The sequence below is a fragment of the Montipora capricornis genome, chromosome 9 (genome assembly GCF_036669925.1).
Source record: "Montipora capricornis isolate CH-2021 chromosome 9, ASM3666992v2, whole genome shotgun sequence".
Taxonomy (NCBI): domain Eukaryota; kingdom Metazoa; phylum Cnidaria; class Anthozoa; order Scleractinia; family Acroporidae; genus Montipora; species Montipora capricornis.
Window position 1 is genome coordinate 28990631 of NC_090891.1, and position 12365 is coordinate 29002995.

At 38.9% G+C, this 12365-nt stretch overlaps 1 long non-coding RNA gene across 2 annotated transcripts; it reads right to left on the minus strand.

Moving 5' to 3' along the window:
• Window positions 1–7884: 7884 nt before the first annotated feature.
• Window positions 7885–11601, minus strand: LOC138015928 (uncharacterized). 2 transcript variants are annotated; one of them, XR_011125668.1, is made up of 4 exons: window positions 11438–11601; window positions 11283–11322; window positions 9816–10015; window positions 7885–8927 (listed from the first exon to the last, which is right to left on the minus strand). It is a non-coding gene; the product is annotated as an uncharacterized lncRNA (long non-coding RNA). The 2 variants fall into 2 exon arrangements; XR_011125667.1 differs by having other exon boundaries at window positions 11283–11601.
• Window positions 11602–12365: the final 764 nt, after the last annotated feature.

Here is a 12365-nt window from a genome sequence, read left to right on the forward strand (position 1 = left end):
TTTCCTTACCAAAAAAAAAACTGCGACCCTCCCCCGGTTGAGAATAAAACAGGTTTGACCCTCCCCAATTTGTAAAAAAAAAAACTAAGAACCCTCCCCTCCGAAGCCCAGGCCCACCCCCTCCCCCAATAAAAAACGCACCTTCCCTAAGTTTTGCAAAGGCCTCCAATAGAGGTTTTACATGGCAGGAACAATAGATTCTTTTTTCCTATGGGAACAAATTTTCTTTGTAATGCAAAACATTTTCATTGTTCCTGCCATGCAACATGGCTGCCGTGCAAAACCTCTATTGTTCGAGTTGGTGTTCAAAATTCGCCGGGTCAACTAAATTAAATATGATGTACAATATTAAAAATTAGTATATAAATTTAAGGCCACTTAATTAAATTTTTGAAAGCATCGTTAAAATTCAAGCCATTAAATCAAAATAAGGTCATGTTGCATTCTACTATGGGCAGATACTCCTTCGATGTTTAAGAGTATTCCAGTGCAGAAGTGCACCTCGTTCTTCGTGGGGCATGTCCTGCGGTTTTTTGCCAAGGGCAATTCTTGAAGCAATTAGTTGTCGGTCAAAAAACGGTTTAAACTAAGGGTGGTGAATGCTTTTTTCAAAGTAAGGCCATCCAGTTAAAGGTTATAGCTCCGTTTCGGTTATTTGGCCCTGTTTGTTGGAGCTGTCGCGTGGGTTTTCTTACGTAATAATCGACGGAAGTCGCTAATAAATACCTTATTTGATACGTAGTACAATCGCGTCCTTAAGTGTCAGAAGTTAACTATCAGAAAGCACTTTTCTTATAGGTTCCACTGCTTTTCCTTTTAGGCCCGGAGATTCTCCATTGCTACGAGAAATAAATTTAAGCTTCGGGAAAACTTTTTTAACGAGTGTTTGCATCTGAAAAAACGAATTATAAGAGATGCCAACCTATGGAAATCTAAAATCTGGAGATTTTTTCCAGCCGGTCTCCCCACCCCTCCCCCAATCTACCCACTCCCCCTCCCCTCCTCTCCCCTCCCCCCCTCCCCTTTAAACGCACCCACCTATCCCCCAGTAGCTCCTTCAGAATACAAGAATATTCTGCCACCATTGTGAATTTGCGGGAAAACGGGGTACTTACGTCAAGAATTTATTGGTTAATCGGAGATCCAATCAGACAATCGGTTATATGGCTATGATAGCTAAAGGAAGTCATTTTGTTTAGTTCTATTAAAACGTGTTTGGAACTCAGAGATGAAGAAGTGCATTAAGAAACAATGAAAAAGTCGATTTTTTTTTAAACTTGGGGATGCAATTTGAGTCTAGAATGGAGAAACGTCTGTAAAAGGTTCAGAGTCGTTTTTATCCGGGAGATTTAATGACCCATACGGGAAACCGGGAGATTCGTTCCGTATCCGGGAGACTCCCGGATAATCCGGGAGAGTTGGCTCGTATGAATTATTACTAGTAGAATCTCTTACAACTTTGAAATATACTGGGCGCAGCCGTCTAAAATAATTCAGTTGTGTCGTTAATAACACTTATTAGTAACATTAATTGTCACAATTATTCAAGATGGTGGCGCCCGGGTAATTTGAAGCAAAAAAATAGCGATTATGAAATTCATTTATTTCCAATGCAAACGCTCTTTTGATTTAAAGTAATTTCTTGGTGAGAGTGGAGGACCTTTATAGAACAAGACGCTTCGAAATAACGTTTGATAACTTGGTAATATTACAGGAAATTTGTTTAGAGGAAAACTTCTTTTGGTACAATTGTTCAGGTGATTCTAACTTTTCAACACTAGGCGATGTGATCATAGTGTGGGTGCTAATTGAAAAGGGTACCTCACCAGGAAAAGATAAACACCTTTAAACGATAATACAGTTTCATAAGGGTGTAGTTCTAAGGGACACTTACTATAATAGGAGGAAGGATTAAAGACAGTCCAATTCACTTGTAAAAACTCCCAAGTTAAACTAAGTGCAACGATGATTCGACTACAGTCGCTCAACTGGGCGAAAGCATGAAAGCATGAAAGCCAAGCTCACCCAGATGACACACTGTCCAAGTCCTTCTTCCCGTTGAGGCTTTCGCTCAAAAGTCAAAAAAATCATCATCATTTAGTATTGTGCGTTGTAGACTCTTTATTTTTTATTATTTTACAAAACAGAGACTAAATTAAATATAATACTTTAAAATAAATATTGAAATAAATAAATGAATATTGTAAAAAGTATTGACAGGAAAAACTAGAACAAGGCAAACAAATGTAGAAGATCGAGCCATTGGAGGAAACATAAAAGAGCGATAGTCCATACTGGGCGAACCACCACAAATAAACAAAATGCTACAAATCTACTAATGAAACTTGAGGTAAATAAAATCAAACAGCTAAATAAAGGCAAACCCCTGAGTAGTTACATGAGTTCGCCATTAACCTTGGAATTTCCTGATTTTTCGTTTAAATGAAATAAGGTTGCTGCTGGAACGAACAGTGAAAGGTAAACTATTCCGCCAAAGTTCCACCATTTGTATTGAAATATGAAAATTCAAAATTGGACGTCTTTGCAAATTTTTTCCTTAGTTCAAACAGTGATAACCTTTTAAGAATATGATGATTACTAATAGTTAGTAATTTCCAAGTTCCATTTAAACCTTGTATAAAAAGTAACATCAGCCATAAAGCGTCGTTGTTGAAGAGATCTCAAATTAGCGAGCTTTATAATCACTGTCAGATTTGAGGATCATTCTTGAGGCCCTCCTCTGTATACGTTCTTATATTGAAGACTACGACAAAGAAAACAAGAAATTAAACACTGCTTATGCGAATTAGCTCTCACGAAACCGTCGTTAACTACTTGCAGGGTTCGTGGTCGGGCAAAACTCCTGCAAGTGAACCCACCAAAAAGAGACGATCTCTGCAAGCGCATTTGGACAAACGACTGGTCATGGGATCACGCTTAATACGGAAGGAAGAATTAAGACCAACGAGACAAAAAGATGAAGTACGAGGAAAACACGAATAGCAAAATAACGATACCCCAGCTCGTAGCTGTCAGAGAAGTTAGTCTCAATGCAACATCGAGTAAAAGGCGCAGAGCGGCCAAAGAAGCAAACAACAAGTACAAGAGGTCGTGGACGCAGATGGGGAAGGGGAACCAACTGCCGAGGACATTTCCTACAGAACGTAAATACTGTTGAGGAGATAAAAGAGAAGTGCGTAAAATCCACGCGTTAATCGTAGAAAAGGAGACTATTTCCTTGTCGAAGATCTCCCGAGATATGAAAGCTTTCTTTGCCGCAAACTAAGCCGAGTAGTTACAGTTAAAGGCGAAACACCCCTCGGAGTGAAATGAACAGCAAGAACTATCCATATCCGACAACAACAACTAAGGTAACCTATCCATTTTGAGAGGAGTAGTTCTATTAATTTCGCGCAAGACAAAGATTAATAAAAAAAGGAGCGGTGACAAACATTAAAGTATAAACAAGCGCATTGTTTGAAATTATTTACATGACGTTTCCTATGCTTCGACATACATCCTCAGAAGTGACCGTTTACTACGAATTTAAACTTTTTAACATGTAACCTATTAAGTAACTACTTATTAACAATAATTGATTAATGAATTAACAATTAGTTAACAGTCACTTCTGAGGATGTATGTCAAAGGATACGAACGCCAAGTAAGTAATTTCAAACAATGCGCTTGCATGTTTTTGTCACGCCGTTTGATGCATAGTTCTGGTTTCGATAAAGACGGCAATCAATAATGCCGTGCAAGCACAGTCATCTCTATCAGGGCTTCTCCCTCATTTGGGGGCAGGGCTTTTTTACCGCCCCGCCCCCAAATGAGGGAGAAGCCCTGGGAACAAGGCTGCCCCCCTTAAAAAATTTATTGTAATTATTATAATAAACATATTTAGTATAATTATAATTCAAATTATTATAATTAGTATAATTATTTTAATTATTATTATTGTTATTAGAAACATAGTATTAGGTTAGTTTCGGGTGCAGACAATTTTTTTAAATTAAACTAGACCCTCCGTGATAGTACACTGGGTTGCCTGTGGTTCGTGCACTGTCCCAGGCAACTTTTTTTCAAGTTGGGGAGTCATTAAGACCATTTAAGGGGTCACCCAGAAGTCATAACAGCAGAGGCCCTTTGGCTCGCATGTCCTCACATGTTCGTACGACTAAAAAGATTCTTTTCTGAGGTTAAAAAGCTGGCTACCAGCCCATTAATTATTTGTCAAAAAGAAGAAATTCCTGTCCTCTTTGGAAAAAATAGACGTGCATTGCTTACGTGTGGTAGTGAAGTAACACAGCGATTTATTCCATATAAAATGTCAACTGAGCTGTGTGTTTTCTTCCAGGAGATTCAAGTTATCCTTGCGTAATATGTAGCTCTATAACAGTGCACAATATTGTTTTGGTATTATCTATCATTGTAGTGCCATAGTAGAAGTCTTGGGTAAATAGCCTGAGAAGACATGTGGTTACTAGCAAAGTATTGAACCCAGTAAGATTGAAGAAAATAAATGGGAAGTGAGAAGCATTGGCTTTTGGGCTGACATGTTGATAATTGATTTTTGCTACGTTCAATTTTGGCTGCAGAAACAAATCGCAAAATCGAAAGTGACATGGCCGGAATTCAGCGGGCGCCATGATTAATTTACCGCGGCATGTTTACTCGCCAAACAGTGAAGCGTCCGCGTCAAATGATGGCAAGATACCGGGTTTTCGTAAGTTTCTTTTTCTGTCAAGTGTTATAAAGTTTGACAATAAATGAGTGAAGTCAAAACAAAGATCACAATCCCTCAAACCCTTTAGGTTGACCATTGTGCTAAGTCAAAAATTTACTCTCCAAGACGAGGTTATTTATCACCAGGTAATTCCGTCATTTTGGAAATAGCAGCTACTTTATTATTCATCGGCGTCACAATTTTTTTGCTGATTTTGGGGCTCATTTAGTTGAAACTCAAGCACGCTTCCAACAGACCTGCTTATTTTCGTGAACCTTTCCTGCTGACAGAGCAATACTAAAAATCTCCTCCCGTACCACATTTCAACCTTAAGCTCGAAAATTCAATACACATTATGATATTATAATTCACAAAGACAGAAAATATCACAGAATCCTTTTCCAGCGAAACATTTTATTGAAACAAGCAACATAAAAGATGCACTAAAACGCCATTCGCATTGCAATGACTTTCGAGGCCATTGCTGGTTAACAAGAATAACAAACTCACGAGGCAGAATGCATATTTATATTTAAGTTAGCACAACAGAAAGACACTAACCTCATTTTGACACGAAAATGCCTTACTATTGCCATAAAAACTATCCAGTTAAGCTCGCATATTATAAAACATGATGAATTCATAAAAGCCACCCTTTCCAGCGAACAATTTTTTGAAACAAACAACATGTGTGCAATATTACACCAAATTAAAATTTCAGTATCAAACCGTTTCCATGAAGAACCTTTTCCTTGACTAATGAAGCACAAAATAGACGACAAGCTTTCTTTCAAGTAATTCTTGACTGTCACATTTCCAATTATGTTTTTACTGAAGACTGTGCAGAGTTGATCACAGATCCACTTAAGGTGTTCGATTTGTTCTGTCTTTGTTGAACCCATAAGTTACCAGAGAATTTTCCATTTGGTTTCAGTGTTCTACATAACAGCACACTTGGTAAAATTAGAAATGCAGCTCACAGATTGTTGTCGAAGTCCATTACTCGTCGCTTGTAAGATTCCACCGCCTGTCTTGTTCAGTATCCAATTGACTTGCCATTATTGAACTTCATAAGGGTATATTTTGTTCAAAGATCCACTAAAACGCCATTCGCGTTACATGACTTTCGACGCCATTGCCGGTTAAGTTTATCATGCTACTGTGTCCACCAGAGAAATCTACGCATTTCAACTACCCTCTCGATCCTAAGAAAATACGAGCAGAAGGCTCTATGCACAAAGATACCACTTAGTAGGGGAGTGACAGGCAAGACTTTTACCGACACGGAAAAAAAAAGAATACCGAACAAATGCCACCCACTTTCCGACTGGGATTGCCCTACGGCAACCCAGTAAAAATACAAAATGTACATAAATAATTAAAATAAAAACTTAAATATGAAATATATCATTTATTGCAGTTAAAAGGCGTTCCGATATCGATGTGTGTACAGTGCAGGGACGAGTTGACTGTGGTTGGAGGAAGTGCTGTCGGAGAGAGAATTTAGCAACAATTAGTTAACATGAGTCACTTCTGAGGATGTGTGTCGAAGCATACAAACGCCAAGTAAGTAATTTCAAACAATGCGCTTGTTTGTTTGTCACGCTGTTTGAGTCTTAATTTGGATGCATAGTTCTGGTTTCGATAAAGACGGCAATCAATAATGCCGTGCAAGCATATATAGTCACGATTCCCCTCCCCCTCTATCTGCAACCTCGTTCCCAGGGCTTCTCCCTCATGTGGGGGAGGGGCGTTTTTTTATTGCCCCGCCCCCACACGAGGGAGAAGCCCTGGGAACGAGGTTGCAGATAGAGGGGGAGGGGAGGCGTGACTATGCTTGCACGGCTCTCCTGGGACTGGGGCTGCGTGGGAGATTGAATGATCATTCAACCCCAGCCCCAGTCCCTCGGAGTGCCTGCTCGCAGGCTTATTGATTGCTGTCTTTATCGAAACCAGAACTATGCATCCAAATTAAGACGCAAACGGCATGACAAACATTCAAGTGCATTAATTAGCATAAATATTATACTTACTTTAATGATTATTATATCAATTATTTTTATTAGAAACAGTATTAGGTGTTCCAATGTGCGTACAGTGAGTGCAGGGACGAGTTGACTGTGGTTGGAGGAAGTGCTGCTGAACCCTGCTAAACCAGTGAAGCTACATCATGGGAACTCACAGTTAATATGAGCAACTCTTTGTCAGCTTTTTGACTTGTGCGGACAAGCAGAAGTGAATTACTTGGTTCATCTCTTTTTGCTGTCAACATGTTCATGGCAGGATCATGGACTCAACGGTAAGAATTTTCAATTGGGTTATACGTCAAGTTTAGCTTTTAACTTACTATTGTTCTGTTAATGATAAAGGAGAAAAGTTTAAACTTCAGAAGAATTCACTCTTTTTCGTTTGGAGCTGACCATGTTTAATTTTGGAGTCTGCTTTTTGAAAACCTCAAGGTTAACTTAACCTTGTTATTGGGATTTTGATGTTGCCCCTGTCTCTTCCAACCCTAAACTAAATACATGTAGAAAAATTATTAAGGAAAAGCATGTTAGTAACTACTTAGAGTAGTAATTGGCATAAAGGAGTTGTTTTCCCTATCCAGTTATGGTATTTCGACTGTGTACTTAAGATTATTTTATCGTCAATCTTGAAAGAGGATTGAATTTTTTGGGTGGATAATTTGTGAAAGAGTGTAAGGAAAATATCGTCCGTGGCGTACTATAATTCATTTTTCACTGCTTGTTGAAGTGCTTTGTCATGCGTGCCAGTAATAATCCATTTTGTGCTATGTTAAGGAAGTGACATCCCTAAATTTGTGTTCCGTTGGGTCTCTCTCTCTCCACATGATTACTTTCACTGGAGTCTTGTTCCAAACTTCTTGTCTCCTGTTCCTTTTTGAAGCCTGCAGTGACCAGTGAAGCTACATCGTGGGAACTCACAGTTAATTAACCTTGAGTTTCGGTTTTAACCTCAAGAAGGTAACTCGTATACCGGTATTTGCCTTATAAAAAGAACAAGTTGAAACTTCTGAATGTATTCATGTCCTTATTGTTTGGAGCTGACCAATGTTTGGAAGTTTTAGAGAACACTTCCTGGGTATGTTAAGGTTAACTTAACCTTATTATTGGAATTTTGATACCGCCTGTTAGTTTTAAGAAAACGTTTCTCATTTATTCAAATCATCTAGAGTTTGATTAGAGCTACGGAACGTGTTAGAATCTCACAAAAATAAGTCGCGTAGATCGCCCACCAGGGCGTAGGAATTATCGTGAGGAAATGCGCAAATACCCAACTTCTTCTACACCTGAACTCGGATCACGTCCTATACGAAATAAATACTAGGCGAATCTCTCATAGTGAAAGAAGAAATTTGCTACTCGTGCTATCAGTAAGGTTATGGAACCTGCTACTGCTACCCTTTTCCCTGTCTCCATTGGTACAAGCGTAAACCGAAGTACGTAAGTTTTTTATCCTTTTATTTGTCCTAACCTTTCAAGTGTTGCATTTGTCAAATGCTTGTCAAAATGATGATCGTTTTCTTACTGTATTAATATCAAAGCTATAGTAATTTAAGTCGTATATCTAGGTATATTCTTTAGCTTTCGACGCAACACTTTTCGATTTAAAATCTCTAGGATATTGTTGTAACCGTCCAAATATATATGCCGTATGCAAGTGGATATGTAACTATGCGCTACACGTCCATATTAAGCCTCATGCAAGGCATGTGTAGCCATTGTTGTTTCTATTTTTGTCGTATCGTGCCACGTATCAAGCTTATTTTATGCTAAGATAAGTTAGAATCTATAATAATTGTTAGTATCTTAAATATCCTATTTCAGTTCGAACCTACGATCTATCTGAGAACTACAACTTATGAATAACTACAGTTGGCTTCTACATCTGTAAACCTTTATCATCCAGACTACGAACATTATCCTGTACAAACTACAAATTTATTTGTTACCGTTCGACTTCGATTTGTCAACTCCACCATCAGTATTTATAGCAATAACACTGTACACAGCCTTGGTTGATTATTTTCTGATTGTCCATATATTAAATTACTTTGAATCAATCCGTTGAGTTCGAAATTCTATCTTGTACCAAGAGATCCTGTGACTGTTTGAGAGCTTTGGAATATTGGCAACCTCTGTTAGTTCCGGGCAGTTACACCGCCTTGTCTCTTCCCACTCTGAAATAAGAACATGTAGAAAAATCATAAGGAAGAGGGAAAAGCCTTTTTTCCCCATCTGGATATAGTATTTTTGACTCAGTGTAGAGGAGATATCGTTAACGTCACCTATTGTCATTGCTTAACCAGTGACGCAAGATCATAGGACTTCAAAATTTACATGAGCAACTCTCTACGAGCTTTTTGACTTGTGCGGACGAGCAGAACTGGCAGCATCAAGGCAGCAGTGACGTACTTGGTTCAATCTCTTGTAGCAGTAAACACGTTCATGGCAGGATTGACTCGAAATTAATTTAATCCATGGGAAAAACTGTTTTAATAAGTGTTTGCATCAGGAAAACGAATTATTAGAATCACTTACAACTTTACTGGGCGCAGCCGTCTTAAATAATTCAGTTGTGTCGTTAATAACACTTAAGGTGATTCCTTAGTAATAGAAGATGTTGTAAGATTTTCCTTAAACTTTTCTCGATTGTTCCCTACATTATGGTGACTCGAAATGTGCAATTAAATAAATACGGTAGGTCACCGAGCTCGTTCCCGAGATATAACTTCCTCAAGTTACTCATTTAATCATTCCGACTTCATCTATCAAGGACAAGTTTGTTCTATCGGTTCAGGCTACGGGAACAGAACAGGAAGCACAGCTTTGACGTAATTCTTTAAATAACAAAACAGGTGAATTGTATTGCTCAAAAGGAATAATTTAACGTTTGTTCTATGGCGGGTGTCTGGAAAACCCGAAGGGCGAATAGTCGCGAATAGCGAAGAGCGAATAGTACGAACAGTGCGAATAGTGACGAATAGTCACGAATAGTAACGAATACTCTTCAATAGTCACAGCCTTATGCTGAACAATCTCGTAATCAAAGCAAATAATATGCTCACCTGTCGTCGAAAGAGAGTTTCGTGCATGCTTTTACAAACACTCTAAAGAAGAACAAACCTCAAAATGCAAAAATATAAATCACTTTCATTAATACATCAAGCTCATGATCATCTCCTCGCACAGTGGCGCCCGAACATAATATTTAGATACTCACATTTTACCATCCTCATCTGTGCTGTCTGATCCGGCGAGACACGTTCTGTAAAAAGGAATAAAATCAAAATGTGAGGCAAGTGGTTTGTGATTAAAGAGACAAACGAGCTACTCTGATAACCGTTGCGTTAATTAATTATCCAAATAAGTAACGGATTTCAGTGCATTTATTACCTTTTCTTCTCAGGGCTCAAGCTGTCCTTCGCCGACACATCTCTGCTTTTTTAGCGGGAAAATCCCATCCAACGTTGCTGCGCGGTTGACCAGGAAGTACTGGGCACCAAATTTTCGTCATTTTGTCACAATCCCCCCCCCTCCACCCATATTTGCCACTATTTGTTACTATTCGTCACTATTCGCACTATTCGTGACTATTCGCTGTTCGGTATTCGCGACTATTCGCTATTCGCTATTCGGGTTTTCCAGACACCCGTTCTATGGCACAGGCACACGTCTTGAAAAGGCACTGACTACAAATATTCTTCGGGTGCGTGATCTCGAGGAGACAATTTTGTGTCCATGAGTGATGGCTTTCCTGTAACTTTTTTGACGTAAATTTTTTAAAATTTTTACAGCACTAAGGTGATGAGTAAGAGAATAAAATTATGCCAAAAAAAAGATAGGTCACCAACCTCGTTTAGGAAAGCAAACCAAGCTTGACCCCTCGACAACACGTCTCCCCGATAGCAAGGTTTCACTTTCACTGTTGGACTGAAATGTTCTTTAGCATCATCAAAGCTATCACTCAACTTTTTGTTTTGCGAGAGTCTAAAAGGTTTCTTGTTTTGCTCTTTACTGCTGTGCTCTGAAAACGGCCATTCTTCTTTCTAGTGAGGTTTCCGGCAGGAAAGGTCGCCATTTTGAAATGTTATTGGCCACGTTCGATATATCAATATTCACACATGGCTACGAGTCTATGGTTAAATTCAAACATCGTTTAGTTTAGAAATATCCGTTTAGACTTGTGACACAAAGAAAACAGAACTGAGCCGTGAAATTTGACCATAAAGCCTCTTTGCCATACCTTAATACGAACGTGGCCTACGCTGTGTTATGCGCAGAACAGGATGCGCAGTGCAATACTAGGAAATAACCTTAATAACATTACTCTAATAGAATTAATATTAACATTTAGTAACATTAATTGGGTGTCTGGAAAACCCGGATAACGAATAGCGAGTAGGCGCGAATAGCGAATAGCGAACAGCGAATAGTACAAACAGTGCGAATAGTGACGAATAGTGACGAATAGTCTTCAATAGTCACCGCCTTATGCTGAACAATCTCTTAATCAAAGCAAATAATATGCTCACCTGTCGTCGAAAGAGAGTTTGGTGCATGCTTTTACAAACACTGTGAAGAAGAACAAACGTCAAAATGCAAAAATATAAATCACTTTCATTAATACATCAAGCTCATGATCATCTCCTCGCACAGTGGCGCCCGAACATAAATTTTAGATACTCACATTTCATCATCGGCGAGACACGTTCTGTAAAAAGGAATAAAATAAAAATGTGAGGCAGGTGGTTTGTGATTAAAGAGACAAACGAGCAACTCTGATAACCGTTGCGTTAATTATACAAATAAGCAACAGGATTTCAGTGCGTTTATTACCTTTCCTTCTCAGGGCTCAAGCTTTCCTTTGCCGACACATCTCTGCTTTTTTAGCGGGAAAAATCCCATCCAACGTTACTGCGAGGTTGACCAGGAAGTACTGGGTACCAAATTTTCGTCATTTCGTCACAATCCCCCCCCCTCCACCCATATTTGCCACTATTTGTTACTATTCGTCACTATTCGCACTATTCGTGACTATTCACCACTATTCGCACTATTCTTACTATTCGTCACTATTCGCTGTTCGGTATTCGCGACTATTCGCTATTCGCTATTCGCTATTTGGGTTTTCCAGACACCCACATTAATTGTCACAATTATCCAAGATGGTGGCTCCCGGTCAATTTGAAGTCAAAAACAAGCGGACAAGCAGGAGTTAAGTACTTGGTTCATCTCTTTTTGCTGTCAACATGTTTATGGCAGGATCATTGACTCAACGGTAAGAATTTTCAAACGGGTTATATGTCAAGTTTTGGCTTTTAACTTACGTGTTGTCCTGTAAAGGCCCGTGCAAATGCTCGCAACATTGTTGGGCCCAACATGTTGCGAGCGTTTGCACACCATGTTGTGTGTTGTGGCTTGTTGTTGCGACTTGTTGGAAGTTGTTGGATGAAGTTTGAAACTGGTCAAACTTCAGAGCCTAAGAAGAACCAGTTTAAGCTTCAGGGGAATTAATTTTTTTTCGATTGGAGATGACAATGTTTCATTTTGGAGTCTGCTTTTTTAAATCCTCAAGGTTAAGTTAACCTTGAATTTGGGATTTTAATGTCGCCCCT